The 19,562-nt window shown below is 30.9% G+C and overlaps 1 protein-coding gene and 1 pseudogene across 3 annotated transcripts in view; one reads left to right on the forward strand and one right to left on the reverse strand.

The window, feature by feature from the left end:
- Window positions 1-19,562, forward strand: part of LOC105423794 (uncharacterized) — a 103,341-nt gene that overhangs the window by 73,967 nt on the left and 9,812 nt on the right. The gene's annotated exons all lie outside the window — the stretch shown is intronic.
- LOC148935241 (uncharacterized) lies at window positions 16,685-18,805 on the reverse strand (annotated as a pseudogene).

Consider the following 19,562-nt stretch of genomic DNA (forward strand, 5'->3'; position numbering starts at 1 on the left):
AACTTTTATTATAAAGTAATCGTCTACAAAGAGTCTAAAACCTCCAATTAAGCTCTATATATGATCCAGGAAAGTTTCATGAAACATCTATAATTTATTCATACAACCTTTATGAGATGTCTACATAGACGTCTAATGGTAGAAATAAAGGTTTGGTAGAGTTCCATTAGAGCTCCATCACGGAAGCAGTATAAATTTCTATTAGAGATTTATTTGATTTATTTTCATCATGGAGATAGATGTTGCATGGAGGCTATGGAAAATATGTAGACCTCTAATGGACATCATGTTCCATGTGGGCATTGAATATTCGAACAGTAAAACGGATGGTTTATAGATGTCCTGAATATCCTTAAAAGACATTTTTTGGATATCCGTGTGCTGTCTGGGATAATGCTGTACTATAGTATTACAGTAATATTTTCACATACAATCTTGAATGGACTGATTTTAGCTCCTGGTAAATATAAACAGTACGTTTTCTTATACTTTTTGAACTATTGAATCTAATCTTAATCTTTAAAGTTTCAATTCATCAGAAATATTAAAATCAGTATGTGAAGCTGTTAAACATAATATACATAAATTATTGCTATTGAGCTTCACAAATGTCTTAATTATTAAAGCATTTTCTTGTTAAATGCATGATAATACTGCCATTTCTAATGGTTTATGTTCTGCTTGATAAAAAAAAGATAAAAAATTATTACTATTTAAAAACAGAGATAGTTAGAAAAGAAAAGAACTATGTAACTTGACTATCATATTTGAGACCGTTGCAGTATATCCCTTTTTTATATATATTTTATGTATTGTACAGATTTTATTATAAGAACATTTTATTATTATATTCCTACTGGAAATTATAAGATGTTGGAGATCTCACGTCGTTACGTTAGGGCCTTGGCACATAAAATTACTTAAGCACATCAGTCAATCACAATCGAGACCGTAAAACAGTAACATAAGCAGTAGCAAATCCACATTGATTTTCTTACTACTTAAATTTTTTTATATGCCAGGGCCCTTGGTTGTTCTCATGCAGCTGCAATGTCGGACGGGGAGTGTGATTGCGCACACACCTATCTACATTCTCTCCTCCTTATGGAGCAATCCTCTTCCTTTCCTTTTTTTAGTTTTTTTTTTTTTTTTTTTTATACGATCGGCCTATCGCTTGCATGTATCGTTTTGTTCTAAATAATGTGTTAATTCTGTTCATGTGTTCTATTCTGTGTCATACATACGTCAAGCAAATGTATGAATAAATCGTAAAATCGTAAAACCGTATCTTATGAAGCTATCGTAAGAAATTGAGTTACCAATTTACGTAAAATGCTATTCTGTACTAGCATCTCTTACATATCTTCTTAACATACGCATGTAGTTTCTAAAATGTAGATTATAATTAGGATATTAACAGTTAAAATATATTTTCCGTATTATCCATTATATTCTTCTTCAATAATATATATGTTATTATATATTTATGATATATGTATCATATATATATATATATATATATATATATATATATATAAATATATATATAATGTTGAGAAATGCAATGGATGGACATTATAGATCTCAGCTTTATCGACTCGCATTTCGCTAGTTTTTTCTTTCCGCGCTGTGGCGCTTTTTTTTTTCTCTTGCGTAGGTTGTAAATCAATGTGTGTTCACGAGCTGTAGCAGAATATTCTCTCGCGTTTTTAGACGAATAAACACTTTGTAAAAGGTGTCACTTCTTCACTTATTTAGTCTATCAGGGTAATTCAGAATAATTCAGGGATGATTACGAAAGAGGCTTCTGATCATGAGGTACGCTCCAATAGAAACGATGACGTCACATTTTCTGAGATTTGATAGACTTGTACGAAAACTAAAATCCACTGCCAACCTAGACGAAATAGATATTGTGTGCCATCTACTGCTAACAATGCCAGAAGAATATAACATGATAGTCACAGCATTGGAAACACTCTCTAGTGAGCAATTAACTGTAAATTTCGCAAAGATAAGATTACTAGACAAGGAAGCTAAATGTAGTGGCACAACTGCGAACACTCTAGCTGCGAATTCTTCAATGGTTTTTCGGCTGTGACGAATCGGAAAGTGAATGTGAGCTAACGAGAAAAGGCAACAAACAAAAGGTGACATACTCAATTTAACTTTAAGTGTCATTATTGTGGTGTGCGTTCGGAATGTCGTAAACTCAAACATGAAAACAAGAACTTTGGATCGACAAATGCTGCATTTGAAAATAGCACCGGGAAAAATCAGAAAGACTTTGTGTTCATGGCCAATGAGGAAGAAAGTGCAAACTCTGTGTACTGGGTGTTAGACTCAAGATCGTCCGAACACTTAGCCAAAGAAGGAACAATATTACTTAACGTGTGTAAACTAATGTCTCCAATAAATATTCGCGTTGCGAAATTAGAACAAACTCTTACTGCAACGGAAGCAGGTGATTTAAAGGTGTATGTACAAGTAAACGGAGAAACTCGGAAGATTCTAATATCCGGAATTCTATCTGTGCCTGGACTTGAGTGTAACTTACTTTCAGTTCGTAAACTAGAAGTGAACAGGTTTGAAGTGATCTTCGAATGACGACAAAGGTGTCATTCAGAAAGCACAGACGATTGTTGCAATTGCTTATCGTGTTGGGAAACTGTACAAGATATCGCTTAAACATGACATGGAAATTGTGGATTTCTGTGAAGCAGATGAAAGTACCTTGTGACATCATAGGCTGAGTTATCTGAGTAGCACGGGAATGAAGAAGCTCATGGAGATAACGGACGGAATAAAACTGAACGACGTAAATTTCTCACCAGAATCATGCGAAATCTGTGCAAAAGGAAAACAAACACGATAACCTCATCAAACTGAATGGATAAGAGCCCCTACAGCTGATACATAGTGATCTATGTGGACCAATGGATACAACTGCATACGATGGGAAAAAGTATCTGCTAACGTTTATTGATTTCACACACTTTACGGCGGCGTACACGTTGTCAACAAAGTCAGAGGTACTCAAGCGTTTTAAAATGTTTCAATCAATGGCAGAAGCATACTTCAATTTAAAGATCAGTAGATTCAGATGCGATAACGGAAGAGAATACATCTCCAACAAGATACGGCAATACTTCGAGAGTACTCCGATACTGTGGAATCCAGTATGAGTTTACTATCCAGTATACACCTCAACAAAATGGAGTTGCTGAACGAATGAACAGGACAATAATAGAAAAGGTTCGCTGCATGATTCTGAACTCAAAAATGAGCAAAGCTTTCTGGTGGGAAGCAGTCATAGCAGCAGTTATAGCAACAGTTTATTTAACCAATCGTAGTCCAACTACTGCAGTAAAGGACAAAGCCAGCAGAACTTTGGTTTGGAGAGAAACCTGATCTTCAAAAGTTAAGGATCTTTGACTGCGTCACATATTTCCATATTCCTAAGGAACTCGTGAAAGGTAAATTTGAATCATGTTCTAAATTCTGCAAGATGATTGGTTGTGTTAATGGTTATTGTGTTAATGGTTATAGATTCTGATGTCCTGAAGATAATAAAATATTACTAGGTAGAGACATCATCTTCGATGAATCTAAATTCACATTTGAAAGTCAAGATTTCTACGATAACCTGAGCTCAAACTCCACGGAAGTAAAGAAGGAAAAAGGGACAACAGAATCTTTGGATTCAGGCGGAGAAAAAGAGGAAGTTAAAGCAGACAGCAATAAAATATCACTTCAATGCCTGAGAAGAAATGCACGAACTAAAAGTAAGCCTAAATATCTAGACGACTTCACTGTTCTGGCCTTTTGTGCTGAATCGTTTGTAGAAAATATATCCGAACATTTCAATGATATTCACAAAAGAGGCGATAAGGAATAATGACTACAAGCAATTAACGAGGAAATGGCATCACTTATCGGAAAACAAAACTTATCGGAAACAAAACTTACTGCCTCCTGGAAAAAGAGCTATTGACAATATGGGCCTTCCAGATCAAACGAGCTCAAAATGGAAACATAGAAAAGTACAAGACATGTCTAGTGATCAAAGGATGTTCACAAAGAAAAGATTATTTAGATTATGATGAGACTTATGCGCCTGTTGCACGCCTGATTACTTTGTGAACACTTTTATCTGTGGTGCAAATGTGCAAATTTAAAACCAGGAAACTGGATGTCAAGAAGAAGAAATCTTTTTGCATATATTATAGATGAAGTCATATATATGAAGCAACCTCAAGAACTTTCTAATGGTGATGATCTTGTCTGCAAACTAAATCATTCGCTCTATTGATTAAAGCAAACACCGAGAGCATGGAATGCCAATCGATGAAACCGTCTAGGACTCAAAAAATCGGATCAGAATAACTGCCTGTATAGGAAAATTTAATAACTCATGTATATCTACTATTGTACGTGGACGATATTATAATTGCAGAAAATGACGACAAATGGATACAAGAAATCGTAAACTCGCTAAAAGATCATTTTTCGATGAAAGATCTTGGTGAAGAGCTTCCTTGGAATGAAAATCGACCAGATACAGAGGCATGTTCTTGAGCCAAAGAATGTACATGAAAAACATGCTTTCATGCTTCGGAATGTCGGAATGTAATCCTGCAAGAACACCTATACAAATGATTCCTGGAAAACAAGAACATATCGAAGAAGATACGGTGATCGAACTGAAAACCTTACAGGGAACTCATACATCTTATGCTCAACACTCGACCCGATCTTAGTGCAGCTGTAAATTTCTACAGTCGTTTTCAAAGCAACGCAAAACTGGTACACTGAAAAGGATTACATATTCTCCGATATATTAAAGGAACTCTTGACTATGGGCCACTCCTAACCCAAATATAGAAGGCCACTCCAAGCATATGTTAGCATATGCTAACTGGACTACGGATGATCGAAAGTCAAACACGAGATTTCTTCTTCAAGTTTTTGGTTTAACTGTAAATTGATCAACGAGGAAACAAACCGGAATAACTCTATCATCTATAGAAGCTGAATACGTTGCATTGGCAACAGCGTTAACTGAAGCAATTTGATTGAAAGGAGACTCTTAAAGGACTTTAATATTTACTATGATTTTATTTTAGTGTTCGAAGACAATCAGTCAGTGATTCACTTATTAAGTAAGTGGGAATATCATCGGTTAAAGCACGTTGACGTTAAATATAACTTTGTTTCATAACGAAATGTTTCATAATAAAGAAATAGATATACAATACATTAATACTAAGGATCAAATAATTGATATGTTAACTAAGGGATTTGTAGGAGAACAATTTGTAAAACTACATTGTAGTACTACTTTCATATATTGGTATTTTTCAGGTTAAAACTACTTTTAATAATAATATTGAACTATGATATTTCTTTTTCAATATTAACTAAATAAAATTAATGAAATATAATTAATTATTAATTAATGAAACATTTTTTACATAAATAATGCAAGAAACTTAAGAGTTTATTTTATTAAAATATTATCTAGTATGAACGCATTTTAATATTTGTTAATAAATTTTTAATAAATTTATTAATAAATTATATAAAAAATTTTATTTATAAATATTTTTAAAAATAATATTTACATTATTAATGTAAATAGATAAACAGTAAGAGTGCAATATAATATAGTAAGTATGTATGTACATGTTTTAATGCGACCCGGGCGCGCCAAGTTTTTGTACGTTTTTTTTTTCTTACACATCATTTCTTTTATATTTTATTTTTATATAAACGTAAGTACAATAATTCAATAAAATCTTTTGGCAACTACAAATTGACATTAATTTTGGATTGATAACATCTTTCTTCAGCTTTGCAAAATTTCTTTTCTACTTTATAGGATTAAAAGTTTTTGATTATGTTTCTTATAGAAATAATTACATAATTTTGTAATATAATACTTTAAAATAGAATTAAAATAGAAAACTTCTTGGATGCAAAGTGTATCGAATTTTATTCTTATTTTTTTAAAAAGATTGATCATTCCAGATAATGTAATTATAACTTGGCGCCACTTTTTTGATATCAAATCTTTTATACAAATATATAATTGAATATTATATACTATTCGAACATTAGACATAAGATTACGTAATTTTATTGTAAATATAAGCTTAAATAAAATGAAAAGTTCTCGGGTGGAAAATATGAATCTTGAATTTTATTTTTATTTTTTTAAGAAGATATAATTTGGGTCAGTCATTGAAAAATTTTTTTCCATTAAAAAGTAACTTTTATATAATATAACTATAACTTAGCGCCACTTTTTGATATTAAATCTTTAATACAAATAATACATATTATTACAGATGAGTATTATATATTATTTGAACATCAATAAAATAGCGTAATTTTGTAATATAATATTTGGATCTTTGATGCAAAGATATGTGTGTTGAGTTTTCACACACTGCGCGTAAACTTATAATAATCTGTCACATACACACTGCACGTACACTTGGCAACTTTTTTTACTTTTTTATAAAAAGTAAATTTATTATAATATCATTTATTTTGTTAAACATTTTATAAATAGTATATATATTTTTATTTTTTGCCACATGATTACATTATAACATGATGATAAATTCTGTACATGTCGGTGTTACATAAAAAAAAAAATGGAGAAACTGTAAAAGCTTCTGCAAAAAAATAAGGTATAAATAAAATTAAATATCGACATTATAAAAAATATTATAAAATTATGATTGCCCTTAATAAATTTATTATATATAGTATAGAAATAACTTATATGCAATGAAATATAAGCAAATTTAGTTAAAAATAAACTTTTGTACAAAAATTATTTATGAAAATTTAAAAATATATTATATAAAATCTGCATCTATATTTTCATATTATGCTGCTTATTATATATTTTTATTTTTTGTACTTTTTTAAAAATAATATATAAATATCCATATATAAATATCCATTCGCTCATTCTCGTATCGTTTTTTCACCATCTCGCTCTTTCGCTATCTTGCACGCTCTCGTATCGTTCTTTCACCATCTCATTCGCTCTTTCGCTGTCTCACTCGCTCTTGCGCTGTCTTGCTTGTTCTTTCATTGTCTCGCTCGCTCTCGTAAGCATACATCAATCGAAAGATTGACCGCTAGCGCCGCTGCCTCGTAATGGCGAAAATTGCAACCGTAGCCCATATGGATGGCGACGATGATAATAATAACGACGACGTTTTTTAAAAATAAATTTTTATAGAATCGGACTTTGAATTGTAATATCTCCGTTCACAGGACATATAAAAAATTAAAAACACTTTTATTATATAATTTAAACCCAAGCTATTGATTGCGTCTATTCAGAACTTGATCGGTTCAGCCGTTATTGAGATCCGATGATTTTGATACTCAACTCGCAGGCTCGCGTAAAGAGACATGGTCTCGCGCTCGTAAAGCGCTGACGCTTACACTTGGCGATGAGTTACAATCGTGTCTCTCGATATCGGGAAAATGAGCTGATCTTAAAATTGGCTCATTATGTCTTGTCCATTGAAAAATTCATTGAGCTCTTAATGTATAATAATGTATAATAAAAAAGACCATTATCTGGAAAATCGCAACGTTTTAGAAAAAATCTATTAAATAAAAATTTTATAGTTTCAAGGAGGCCATAGAATTATGATACTTATTTGTAAATGGAGCCAATATCGATATTCTTTGTAATCACAGTTTTTTTAAATAGAATTATATCATATATGTAATACTATATGGCTAGTGGAACAATTTTTCTATAAGAGAGTAAACCTAGATGAAGGATAGAAGATGGACAGCTATTGGCTCTAGGAAAGAGTGGGAGCAGTGTTCAATAATCGTTAATGCGCAAGGGTGACGACAAAATAAACAGATTTTTTTTTTATTAAAAGAACTAAGGCTCAATTGCATCAACGTTATTTTGAATTTTAAATGGTAGTTAATATATAATATGTGTCACATATATTATGTATTAAGTCTTGCTTAAGCCCAAATAATATTGGTGTAAGTAATTGATGTAAGTAATTGATATAAGTAATTGATAATTAATAAGAAAAATAAATATGGAAAGTATCTATAATGGTTTCATTTTTTACTTACTAATAATAATAAAATAAAATAATAATAATAAATAATAATAAAATTTAAAATAATTTAATTTCTTTTTTTTTTATTTACAATGTTCAGATGACAATGTTCAGATATACAAAGTTGATCAAACTGATTTTTATATAAAATTAGCTTAGTGTATTTACTTAGTGTATTTACTAAATATTCGCTCTTTTGTGACATTTATGTTGTACCCCGGATGGGCTACAACGTTAATTTTTAGAGATAGTCGGGTCCGTTAAGCCTAAGGAGTTGGGACTCCGAGCAGGATTAAACGAATGGAAGGAAATCTTCTTAAAATCACTAACACACTTTCTTTAGGATACTTGATTTATTTAACAACTGCACAATTTCTTGAATTTAATTATTGCTTATATTATTTCTTTCACTCACGGTTAAACGTCGGCGGGCGCGTATCGCGTTACTCTGGCGGCCGTCGACCGAGTATGTCACCTGAGACGTTGATAGTACGGCTCGCGTGAACTTCGCTGTGCTCGTGTAATATCTTGCGCGATAATTATAGTAACGATTCCGAACGACACGTAATGTTTGATTGATTCCCGACTCTGACTATTCCGCCTTGTGTAGCCGGTTATATAGTCTGATCGATGCCTGGTCAGCATTCTGATCGTTTGCGTCGATCGGTTGCGTGATATTGATCAATCAATATCACGCTCGATTTGATCATCAAATTTAGGAATTTGCTGATCAGCTTTTTCGCAATGTTCTCGCGATGCATTTCTTCGGTCTTTCGAAAGACTGGTCGCGATTTCGGCGATCACACATTTGTGTAATCTTTCGAAAGACTTTTCGAGGTTCGTGCAACCTAATTTTGTTGCCATGCGGACTACTTTTATTATTGGTTGTAGGCCTGGCTACAACATTTATTTTGACATTATTTTCTGAAAATAATCGAATATTTAAATATATCGTTATTTCACTGATTTTATTGGATGTACAAAAAAGTTCTGAGCTTTAGATTTCATACAACCGAAATAACAATTTAAATTTTATATATCTTCCCGTCCTTTTGCGGTTTTAAAGCGTTGACATTTGACCTTCTAAAATGCCATACGGTTTGGCATTTGATGCATATAACCTCAAAAATCAGTAATGTTCACGATGGCAATAACAAAAGAGCATATTCGATTTTCCATCCACTTCGCGTTTCATCTGAAGAAAAATGCTGCTGAAGCCACTGCAATGATTTGTGCTGCATATGGAGAGAACGCTGTAAGTCATACTACATGTAAAAGATCAAAAATTTCGTCGGAGATTTTAATCTTGAAGAGGAGATTTTAGTCTTGAAGATGAACCGCGTGCTGGACGCCCTCAAAAGATTGAAACGGACGAATTGCAAGCACTGTTGGATATAAACTCTGCGCAAACTGAAAAGGAGCTTGCAAAACAGCTTGGCGTTACGCAGTAAACCATTTCCGTACGTTTACATACGATGGGAAAGGTTCAGAAGGAAGGCAGATGGGTTGCGCATGAATTGTCCGAAGACAACAAAATCGTTGGCGTGATACTGCACTCACTTTGCTTTCAAAGTTCCGGAAAAAAGATTTTCTGCACAAAATCATTACAGGCGATGAAAAGTGGATTCTTTATGATAACTCTAAACGTAGAAAATCATGGGTTGACCCTGGTCAACCTTCGACATCGACGCCAAAGCCCAATATCCACGCCAAGAAGATTTTGCTCTGTATCTGGTGGGATTGGAAAGGTGTGTTGTATTACGAGTTGTTACAACCGGGTGAAACAATCACGGCAGACCGCTACCAACAACAATTGACCAATTTGAGCGATGTATTAGAAGAAAAGAAGCTATTTACTGGCCAAGGACGTCGTAAAGTGATCTTGCTTCATGACAATGCTCGACCACATGTTGCGAAAGCGACTCAGGACCATATCTTTGCGTTAGGCTGGGAACTTCTCCCGCACGCGGCATATAGCCCAGACATAGCGCCTTCCGATTACTACCTATTCCGGTCGCTGCAGCATCATTTGGCTGATACACATTTCGTGAGATTTGAAGAGATACGAAAATGCATTGATGACTTTATCGCTTCGAAGCCGGTGAGCTTCTATCGTAAGGAATTCGCAATCTACCCGAAAGATGGCAAAAGGTTGTTGATGCAAACGGGGAATATTTCGCTGATTAATATTTTTAGTTTGTTTTTGAATAAAGATTGAATTTTACAAAAAAAGCTCAGAACTTTTTTGTACCTAATATTAAAACAAAATATCATATGAATAAATGATGAGCTTAAAATTTATAGGCTAGCGATTGAACTTTTGAATAGTCTTCAATATAGCGTCAGGTCAATTCGCATTGGCTTCGACCATAGTGAAAGGAGAAATGTCACGCACGCGCTTTACAATAAACTGAACGGTGATAAAGACTGACGAACATTATCTGCACCGTAGTATTGTGGTATTGCTGAGAGTTTCGCTAGCCATATAGTACATATTACATATATGAATTATATATATGCTCTCTTGTTACGCAATATATATATTTTTTTAATTACAAACGTGCGCTGCGCGCGCGTTATCTTTTTCAACACAAGAGCAAAAAGTAATATAATACTATAAACTATATAACATAATATTATTATACTACTGTCACACTATAATATTTTTAACTTCTTGATACACAATTGTCAAAACGATCCTCTGTGAGGATCAATACAATGACAACTATTCACGAAGTTAGCGCAGCTAGAGAACCAATCATCGGAACCAATCATCGTTGCGGAAAAGCGACAACAATAAATTTTGAAAGATGCGAGTATTGATGTCATGCCTTTTTTTAGAAAGGATTTTGAATATAAAAGTATTAAAATAATTACTAAAAAAATATAAAAAAATCAAGTGAAATACTTTTTATTTTATTCTGGAATATTCTTATATAAAATATATCTTCTAAACTATTCATTCTTTCATATCCATTCATCTTATCTTTATATTTTTTATGAACAAGATATTAAGATAAATCATTTGTATAGAGAAAGTGTTTAATTGTTTTTAAAACAATATGTACTATATTTATAACTGCTTATAATCTATACAAAAAGATTAAAGTACGATTACTAAAAGATAAATAGTTTACAAAATATTTTGTTTTTTGTAGAATAAAATATTTCGCAAAACTATTAACTTCTATAAATTTCTAAATAATACTTTAATATTTTTATTTCAGAACAGCTAAATGAATTAAGTAACATTAAGTCACATTAAGTAATAAAAAATATGTTACTATTTAAAACAACTCTAAAAAAGCTTTAATACTGACTTCAGCTACGAATAAATCAGTATCATAATCATGCGACATTCTAGAAACCATACAATTTTTTTCTGATATATTTTCTTTAAATTATTAGACATTTCTTTGTAAAATATAAAATGTGAACAAACACTCTGAGTATGAATTCGTGCGTGTGTGTGTGCGCGCGCGTGTGCATGTGTGCATGTATGCGTGTTTGTGTATGCGTGTGTGATATAATTGCATTTTCTGCGGATTCCATTACGTTTATTATTATTACATTAAATTACTTTGATCAATTATTGAACAATATAACAAGCGCATATATATGTAACAATATACCTAAGTAGTAGAGAATCCAAAAATAATTTATTTTAAATCCTCAAATTATGAAATACATTTTTTTCTCATCCCATTTCTCATCTAAAAGTATAAAAGTTCCACAGGATTTTACGTTTATGTCACCAATCTGAGTTCTTTCTTAAAAGGAAATCTTCTTATAATATATAAGAATCGTAATGAAAATTCATAGAAATAGAGAATATATCTAACGAATACTCAATAAATATATCTTTCAGAGAAATATTAGTCCCTAAATTAATTGCACAAAGAATTAAATTGTACTACCAAATTATTGTGTCAAAATATTTTGACTTATCCGGGAGACAAATTTTATAGGTTTATCTTTAAGACATCATCAGGGATGTCAGGAGGAAGTCTCGTGATATCATTTCATTATTATTTTATTAGAACATGATTCAAAAATTTTAAAAAGATGAGATGATCATGTCTTTTCATTCTAGCTTGTATGATTTTTAATTATGAGAAATGAAACTCAGTCGAATCTATTTGTTAATGATGCTACGTACTACTCACGATTAAAAAGAAAACTTCTTTCAGAGCAACTTCAAATTAATTCCACAAAAATCAAAATGTATACTTCACTACAGAATTTTTTTGAATTACCGGAAAGGAAATTTTTTTAATTCATACAATCATCTGTATTGTTTAGGGATTCGAGAAAATATACATATATATGTATATATATATATATATATATATATATATATATATATATATATGTATATTGTAATATATGTATATGTGTGTATGTCATTGTATTGTTGACTTGTTGTTCTAAACACGTTATTGCGATAAGTATCATCATATGCCTCGGTAGTCGAAAGGATAAGATGCCCGGTAAACAGGAGATCCAGGTTCGATTCCTGGCTGAGGTGATATTTTTTCGCAAAAATGATTACGAGTTTTCACGACTGGTTCGTGATCGGGCCCCGTCGTGATGCACACCCTCTCTTCTTATTTGGCTTACTAAGTTGTTTGAGCTTGCTAAGTTTTTAAATAAAATTTTAAATAAATTTAAATATATTTATCTCTCGTATATATTTTTATTAATTATTGTTTAATGTGTTATTTATTAAATTTGTTTTTACGGCAATCAAGTTAAAAAAAATGAAATGTCTATAAATTCTTAAAAATAATAATATCTTACAAGGGAATGCACGAATGTCTTTACTCCTCCGATTTTAATAAGCTTCGAATATGTTAAATATAAAAAAAAAATAAGGGACACGTATTTTTTTATAAGTGCTGAGCTGCACGTTAAGGAGGTGAAACTTCCCTTAAAAGAAAAATCGGTTTTTTTTTCAAATATCGTCAATAGAAAAAAAAATTTATACAAAAGTTTTATATAAAAATTGAATCATTTTAAAAGTACTTTACAAAAAAATTTTTTTTTTATTTTCCGCACTTCATACTTATCTTTTTAATTTTGAAATTTTTTCATTATTAAATTAAAGATTAATTTTATATGAATTCAACCATATATGATATATTTATTTTCCGAGATACTTTTTTTGAGAAATACTTATAAATCTCTACATGTACACGCTATCTGTCCGTGCGCTCGATTCTTCACGCTGAACGGATTCGCCTTATATTGCGTTGACTACGCGAGAGAGTAAATTAGTATATTGAATATTAAACACTATATATTTAACACTATAATATTAAAATACGAGTTTTATAATAACAATAATAATAATAATGTAACGACATGTCCGGATCATCCCCCTTCGTAATTAACATTAAGGATAAAACGGCGTGAATTATAATTGTATACCGAGTCCTTGACCGATCATCCGTCGACACGGCGATCCTTCGCGATCTCACCGTCGGATAATTCGTGTCGACCACCAGACGCAACAAACAAAATTCAAAGGAAGCGAATTCAGGTGAACAACGCGTGAATCACAATAGACCGCGCGTTAGGCCACCGAACGTATCTGTGGAATCGCCGAACCCGTTCGGCGAATTTCGCGAATCTTCCGATGAGATCATCTCCAGAGTTGACTCCAAAATCCGAGCTCGGCCGATTATTCCCGATCTATGGCCGACTCGGGTATATTAACCGACTCCGGCGGATGATCCTGGCCTACGCAAGCTTTCTCTCAGACTAAGGCGCTTCTTAGTTTGGGCCTCAAAGCAGGCCCTTGCGTGCAAACTTCCGTCGTTGGCGGTGACGGAGCAGGGAACTTCCTGACTCCAAATCACAGCAATTTTAAAATCCTGATTCCAGCCCGAGGAATCCATCCGAAAGACTGTGACAAGACGAAACATCCGACAAATAATCAGTTGATCGGCCACGCAACTAACATGGCGCATTGTCGCACACCGCGCATCTACTGAATTCGCGGAAAATAGCGAGCCGAAATTGTAACGATTCCCGGAATCCGCGAAGCTTTTCATAGAACAGCGAATTCTCGTTAAAGACTGAACGGAACGGTCCGGAAACGATCTGTATCAGGAGACGGTAGTGTCTCGGATGTCAAGTCAAGATCAACCGAGAACACTGCCATGTGACTTTACGCGAATCGTCGAAATTCGAGCATCTGAAATTATCGAATCTCAATAACGGCTAAACCGATCAAGTTCTAAGTAGGCTTGATCGATAGCTTGAGTCCAACTTGCATAATAAAAATATTTTTATTTTTCTGCTATGTGTCCTACAAGCAAAGATATTGCTATGCAAAGTCCGATTTGGAAATTTTTACTTTAAGAAACGTCATCATCGTCGCTTTTGTACGGCTGCAACGTCTATCACGAGATGTCACTATTAATCTTATCGACCCAGCGGAAGAGAGTTGGGATACGTGTCTCTCGATACCTTCGAAAATTGTAAAAGTTATTAGGATAACATAATAAGATAAGAGATTATAAGAAAAAAAAATTGAAAAAAAATTGCTATCTATTTTATCGATTGCCGCCGGTAATATAATAATATTTTATTATCTGCATGGCGCCAAATTTAAGTTGTACCACTTCTTGTAACCTCCTACTTCATCATGTTATCCTCATGTGTCTCGATACCTTCGAAAATCGTAAAAGTTATTAGGATAACATAATAAGATAGGAGATTATAAGAAAAAAAAAATAATTGAATAAAAAAATTGCTATCTATTTTATCGATTGCCGCCGGTAATATAATATAATACTTCAAAATGTCTGATATCACTATAAAATTACCTTTTTTTTAAAAAAGGTAAAAAAAGGGTGTCAAATATAATGGAATATTTAAAAATGTCTGATATCACTATAAAATTACCTTTTTTAAAAAAAAGGTAAAAAAAGGGTGTCAAGTAGTGGATATTGCCAACTCAAATGATTGTGTAAAATTTATATTAAAGATTTGATATCAATAATTGGCGCCAAGTTATAGTCCTACAAACATGGAGCTACAAATCCATTTTAGTCAAATTATATATTTCAATCGTATAAAAGATTTGATAAACCATTGTTTTAAAAAAATAAAACTCAAGTAGTAGTTTCTTTAATTTAAAAATAATAAAAACCAAATTATATGTATCTTTCTATCCATTAAAAACTTTTTTTTCTAACCCAAGTGGTAGTAATTATTTAGCTTTAAAATATTATTATATCACCAAATTGCTTTACTCAACCTATGTTTTTATCACAAAGAATTATAAAGTAACAGTATAAAATAAATGATAAAATTTTATTTAAATAAAAAAAATTTTTATGTAAAAACACTTGGCACGCTGCTCATACCTCTAAAAAGAACAGAATAAGATGTGTGTGTATGTGTGTGTGTGTGTGTGTGTGTGTGTGTGTGTGTGTGTGTGTGTGTGTGTGTGTGTGTGTGTGTGTGTGTGTGTGTGTGTAATTATAATTTAATCATATTAAATAATAAATTTTGCCTTTATTTGCAACATTCAAATAATCTCATCATTAGTTTTGCATTTTCGTTTGATCTAAGCAGCGCCAAGTGTTTTTACATAAAAATTTTTTTTATTATATACATATTTTTATATACATATAATTTGGTTTTTATTATTTTTAAATTAAAGAAACTACTACTTGAGTTTTATTTTTTTAAAACAGTGGTTTATCAAATCTTTTATACGATTGAAATATATAATTTGACTAAAATGGACTTCTAGCTCCATGTTTGTAAGACTATAACTTGGCGCCAATTATTGATATTAAATCTTTTATATAAATTTTATGCAATCATTTGAGTTGGCAATATCCACTATACTTGACACCCTTTTTTTATCTTTTAAAAAAAAAATTTTATAGTGATATATTGTAAACAACGTTTGTAATCTAGTCAGTAAGCAAATAGTTTTCAATTAAAATATATACATAAGTGTACATATTAAAATTCAATACTTTTTTATTTTATTTCTCTTCACAATTCTGACAAAACTCGATTGACGCTATCCCGCAGAACATATCGCTCTGCAAAGAACGTGAACGCGAAGAACGTGAACCTTTTTAACAATAACAGTAATAATAATAATAATAATAATAATAATAATAATAATAATAATAATAATAATAATAATAATAATAATAATAATAATAATAATAATAATAATAATAGTAATAATGATAATAGTAATAATAATAATAATAATAATAATAATAATAATAATAATAATAATAATAATAATAATAATAATAATAATAATAATAATAATAATAATAGTAATAATAAAGTAATAGTGAGTTTATTAAATCGTTAAAATCAGTCAAATATTTTTGGCGATATATCAAAGTACGTACTGAATACCTTACAATTAAACAAATTATGATTAAAAAATTACATTTACAAAATATCGTCATTCAACTTTGACTGTAGAGCAGCTAATTGCAATGATCAGTATATTTTATTGACCAAAATATATTTGTGTCCCATAATATCTTATGGTTGCAACACTATGAGAGAATTTGCTGACACATAGCTTTGTATATTATTGATAAGAATAATGCATTAATGAGACACAAATGTTTAAAAATCAAAGTGCAACGCTATACGCAAAATGGATTCAATGTAAACGCAATAACATATACATCAAAAAGTTTGACATTTTACTCATCATTTATTAACATGGAAATATTGTGAATAAATTGTAGTGTATTACAATATATAACAATTGTAATTCTCATCAACTAAATATATTTTTTCACTATTAATAGCTTATTGCATTTATTTAATAATTTCTCTTTTTTGTTTTGTTCTTTTCTTCTTAAATATTGCGAATGTAAAAAAAAAAATGTTCCAATTAATTTTGAACGACATAAAGTTCCATTTTTACAGGAAAGGATTACCTATTTTAAAAAATAGGTAATTCTTTTCTATAAAAATGGAACCTTAATGGAATTACTTTTTAAAAAATAGATAATTCTTTTACGCACATTTATTATTTGTAATTTTATGAAACAACAATTTTAACTTAAAGTTTAGTTTTTCTATTATAATATACAGGAGTACATACAATAAGTAAAAAGATCGATGAAATATTTCAAAACATTGAGAGCTCCTTCATACTTTGTCAAAACTCTACAAATTTTATACATGTCTTTGAAATATTTTTTTTTCACATGTTTTGTTTTCGAGATATTTTATCGGTTGAGGACTTTTTACTCAATCTGTACAATATTAACAATTTATTTCATATAAAAGGTTTAGCAACCAAGATGCTTGTCAAGAAACTGACTATGTTACTTGCTGTTGTTTATTGACATATTCGACTTGTATTAATGTATTGTTTAACACTTTATTTTATTTTATTTATATGTTAGAATATAAATAACATGCATAATTTTGATTGAATGAGGTATAATATAATTAAGACATGATAATTTTGTAATCTTTGTAATTAATGAATTACATCAATATTTATGGTTCATACTGATTGCAAAGATGGTTATCGTGAAAGAAATGCGTTATTCAGAGAGACTTTTACATCATGCGCAAGTAATTACAGACACTTCACAAATATATACATAATATCATAAGTTGATATGATTTTGTGGGCTGTTTTTTAAAACAGAAATCTACAGAAGTATAAAATTTAAGTGGCTTCTAAATAACCGTTTTTGTATCACGCATATTTGAATAAATTTTTTAATATTAATAATGAAAATTGATTATGAGTTAATGATTGTAGTTTTAAAATAGCGTTTCTTGAATGAAGCTTTACTTCAAGATCCAGAAGTATGATGATATCTGAAAAATGTCTAACAAAATTCTTCCACAAACGAAAATCATGTACATCTAACGTTTATATTCTTCCAGTTATTCCAGCTGGAGTTAACAGAATAATATCTTCTACATATTCTGGTCTACTTCTTTAAATTATATCAGAACAATGACCAGTCTATGAATCTAGTAACAAAACTAATTTTAGTCTAACATTGGGAAATATACTTCTTTTAACAAATTTCAAAATGATGAAATGATATTTTCCCAGATTTCGATGCCACTACGAAGTACTACAAAGTATTACTCTTGGATTTAATGTCCCACTAGTTTTGTTTTAATACTATAAAAAAAGGAGATAATAATCTATTAGCTGAAATAATAAGTTGTATTGTAATTATGTGTAATTGCAGATGTTGACTGTACTACAGATTCTACTTTTTTAACATCTTTTTGTGATGAAGTACGATCAGCATGAAATTCTAACTGAAAACCACTTTGATCTGAATTATATATACATTTTCAGTTCCATAACGCTCTATATAGTATTTGACATTTTCAATAAATTATTACTTTTACTTCAAAAGCTTTGACATTAAAGTTTTTTTTTGTTATAAATTTCGTAATTTTTCTGGATCCAATTTTATGTGCGAACTTAAATCATCTCACGAATTCATGTGATGCTAATGTGAACCCTGGTAAATTTCTGTTGTTGCGCCTACAAACCTTTTCGCTATCGTGAATTATTGCTCCCCTTCGATCGCTTCAGTAAATTTAACTAACGTATATGTTAAAATTTGTCTCGACTTTTCTAATCTCTTACCATCTTCGTTCGAGTGTTTTGTCGCAATTGTCTTGCTGATGCCCATTGTCGCAATTGTCTTGCTGATGAAATTTTTCAAAATCTTGATATCACAGATTCACTTTTTCTTGGCTTATCATCCTTGGCACTTCTCCAATATTGAACTGCTTCTCTTCTATATTTTACTGGAATATCATCGACGTCACATGATATTTCTTTTATATCGTATGCGTAATTTTCTTTTTCATCAGTGAGCACTATTTCTTCTGCTTCTGATACATCAATGCGTTTCACATCACGTCACATCACATCAGTCACATGCGTTTCTGAAGCCTAATGATTCTTCTTCTTCCATTTCATATCCATTAACGTACTTTTTTTTTTAACATAACTTCCATTTTTTTGTCCCATTATAAGTTTATCTAATGTCTAAAACGATAAATACTACGGATAGCAGTATTATTACATTTCGCGAATTAAACTGCATTTCTAAAAATTATAGTATTAATTATAAATTTATTAAATTAGATTATTTTATATGTCTATATTTCTAATATAATAATTATTAAAGTTGTAAGATAACTAGTAGAAAAACCAATGTAATTGTATACAAGTATTAAATGGCGACGATATAATTGAGCAATTACTTGCGAAATAAGAGAATCGCTCTTGAACCGTCACTGACAATTGACGTAGAAATTAAAGTTTCTAAATGACAAATTATTTAAAGTACCGATCTATCCTCGATTATTTTATAAAGTTGAGAGAGAGAGAGAGAGAGAGAGAGAGAGAGAAATAGAAAAAAATTTTCTATTATCTAATTT

This window comes from Pogonomyrmex barbatus, unplaced genomic scaffold (assembly GCF_055798465.1).
Source record: "Pogonomyrmex barbatus isolate J1 unplaced genomic scaffold, ASM5579846v1 scaffold5, whole genome shotgun sequence".
In the NCBI taxonomy this organism is placed as follows: domain Eukaryota; kingdom Metazoa; phylum Arthropoda; class Insecta; order Hymenoptera; family Formicidae; genus Pogonomyrmex; species Pogonomyrmex barbatus.